Genomic DNA, 3,341 nt, shown 5'->3' with positions numbered 1-3,341 from the left:
AAATGCAGCATCAGAGAAGAGCCACGTTCTGCCATCAAGCTGACCTCAGGCAGGCACATTGCTGTCTCAGCCTCAGTTTCCACGCGTGAAAAGAGAGGTGATTGGTAACAGTGCCTATCTAATAGCTCCTTACGAGAAGACAGGAGTGCTCGTGTGTAGGGGGTTAGAATTCACCGTGGCCAGCAGGTGCACACCAGCGAGGCAGTGTGTGCTTCCTCTAACTGATTTCTCTGCCTGTCTGGAAGTCTGACCCCATCCTTTCTCTACATCTTCCTCCCCAACTTCTCTCATTTCCTTGACCTTGTTTCCCAGGCAGAAGGGACTTCACTCACAACTTGTCTCAGTTTTTTTGTTTTTTTGTTTTTATGTTGTGTGACTTATTATCCGTGGTCAAGGTCCGTCTTCCTGCCCACCAGGCCATGCTCTTCATGTACTGACGAAACTCTAGGAATTGAGAAAAATTGTTTCTCTCTAAATTACACGGGCTTTCAAGATTATTTCCTTGGGAGGGCCTCAGAATTCTTGAGAGTCCAAGGCTGGACATCAACGTTTTCCCCTGGAGGTTCTGCTGTACCAATCCCGATACCCCGGAAGGCAAAATGGAATCCCCTGGCTGCCTGGGGGAAAGCTTGGGTATAAGGAAAAGAAAAAGAGACAAGCATATTGAAATATTTCAAACTTTTAATCCTTGTTACTCTTCTATAAAGCGTTTTCTAAGTGCCTGGCACTTAAGGAGGGCTCCATTATTTTAGCTATTATGGTATTATTACTATTTTCACTTATTCGCCCACAATTGCAAGTGTTGTCCTCATCCTTTTTTTTTAAATAAGCCACCTGGGGTGCCCAGGTGGCTCAGTCCATTAAGCGCCTGACTTCAGCTCAGGGCATGATCTCAGGGTTCATGAGTTTGAGCCCCACATGGGGCTCTGTGCTGTCAACACATGGAGCCTGCTTTAGAACTTCTGTCCGCCTCTTTCTCTGCCCCTGCCCCACTGTGCTCTTTCTCTCTCTCTCAAAAAGAAACATATATTAAAAAATTAAAATAAATAAAGTAAAATAAGCCATCTGATTCAAGTATAACTTATATACAGTATAACTTACGTACAAAGTGAACACACCATGTAATTATTACCTCTCACACTCCCCTCTCTGCTCCAGAGAGCAATCTTCATCATGACTTCTAACACCATGGATTCGTTTTGGCCAGTTTTGCATTTGATACACATGGAATCATGCAGTGTGTGCCTGGTTTCTTCTGTTCGCTCAAAATGATGATAGCGAGACCATTCATCTGGTTGCATGAAGTAGAAACTCATTTACTTTTATTGTTTACTTTTCTGTGATATATCAATTCTGTTGGCAATGGACATTCGATTCAGTTCCTAGCTTGGGGTTATTACAGATAATAATTCTATGAACACTTTGTATGTATTTTCTGGTGCTGTAATTTCTTTGGGGGATGCACCTAGGAGTAGAATTGCTGGCCATAGGGGGTGCATCCATTTGGCTACACTAGACACTGTCAGTTTTCCAAAATGGCTGTGCCAATTTAAGCCAAGAGGTCTCAAAGTTTCAGTTCTTTGACATCCTTGTCTACAGTTGGTAAAACCAAATTTTTTTCTATTTAAAAAAAATTTTTAAGGGGCGCCTGGGTGGCTTAGTGGGTTAACCGTCTGACTTTCGCTTAGGTCATGATCTCGCGGTTCGTGGGTTCGAGCCCCGCGTCGGGCTCTGTGCTGACTGCCAGCTCAGAGCCTGGAGCCTGTTTCAGTCTGTGACTCCCTCTCTGGCCCTCCCCTGCTCACGCTGTCTCTCTCTCTCTCTCTCTCTCTCCTAGAAATAAATAAAAAAAAAAAATTTAAAAAAATAAAAAAAAAATAAAAAATAAAAAAATAAAAAAAATTTTTAAGTGTATTTATTTATTCGGAGAGAGCTAGAGAGAGAGCACAAGCAGGTGAGGGGCAGAGAGAAGGAGAGACAGAATCCCAAGCAAGCTCCATGCCATCAACGCAGAGCCCGATGTGGGGCTGGAACTCACAAACAGTGAGATCCTGACCTGAGCTGAGATCAAGAGTCAAAGCTTAACCGACTGCACCCCCCAAGCAACTGCCCCCCCCCCGCCCCAGGCTTTTTTTTTTTTAACCATTCCAGTGAGTGTTTAGAGCTATCTCCCCGAGGCTGGTATTTTCATTTCCCTGATAACCAGTGAGGGTGGGTCATCTTTTCATGGGCTTTGTTGATCCACTGGATATTTTGTGAAATGCTTGTCTGTGTGTGTTGTCCTTTTTGAAACTGGTTTGTCTTTTTCTTCATGAATGGACGTACCCTTTGGAGGCCCTGGTTAACAAGTCTTTGGTTGGTTGGTCACAGCAAATAGCTTCTCTTGCTCTGTGGCTTACCTTTTTGCCTTCTTGGTAGTTTCATCGGATGAAAAGACATTCCTAATTTTAATAAGGTCCAATTTATCACTGTTTTTCTTTATGGTCAGCGTTCTTCTGAAGTGTTTGAGGGAACTTAGCCTAACCCAAGGTTTTGAGGATATTTACCAATTGTTTTATTTATCATTTTATTTTATTTTTAATGTACTTATTTTAGAAAGAGAGAGAGCACTAGTAAGGGAGGGGCAGACAGAGAGAGGGAGACACAGAATCCGAAGACAGGCTCTAGGCTCTCAGCTGTCAGCACAGAGCCCAATGGGGGGCTCAAACCCACACACCTTGAGATCATGACCTGAGCTGAAGCTGGACACTTAAACAACTAAACCACCCGGGCACCCCTATCATTTCAATTTTCACATATAATTTCACAACCTCCTTAGAATTATTTTTTGTGTGGTGTGAAGTGAAGAATCAAGATTTCATTTTTGCCCTGGCTCGATATTCAGTTGACCTATCACCTGGCTTTGTCTTTGACATTTAGCAGTCTGATGACCATGTGTCTAAGTGTGGCTCTCAGGGTTGATCCCACTGAACTTGGACAGTTCCCACTGATTGTTTTCTCCTGTGTAGGAGCCATGGTTCCTTATTTCTTTTCACGTCTCATAATTTTGTGTTGAAAAATGGGACATTACACGTACTATCATGTGGTGACTCTGGAAGTCAGATTCTCTCTATCCCGGGAGTTTGTCATGGTTGTTTGTTGCTACTATTTGTTTTAAGAACTTTTCTGAATTAATTCTCTGAAGTCTGTATTCTTTTGCATATGGGACTGAAATCTCTGTTCAGTTATCGTAGGGGTCAGCGAATGGTTGGGCAGAGTTTTCCTTAAGTGCCTGAAATGGGTAAGTCTCCCAGTCTTTGCTAGGGGCGGGGGGGGGGGGGGGGGGGGGGGGGGGGTGACAT

The sequence above is a fragment of the Hyaena hyaena genome, unplaced genomic scaffold (assembly GCF_003009895.1).
Source record: "Hyaena hyaena isolate Hyena2069 unplaced genomic scaffold, ASM300989v1 scaffold_131, whole genome shotgun sequence".
NCBI classification, from domain to species: Eukaryota; Metazoa; Chordata; class Mammalia; order Carnivora; family Hyaenidae; genus Hyaena; species Hyaena hyaena.
This window is presented reverse-complemented; position numbering follows the sequence as displayed.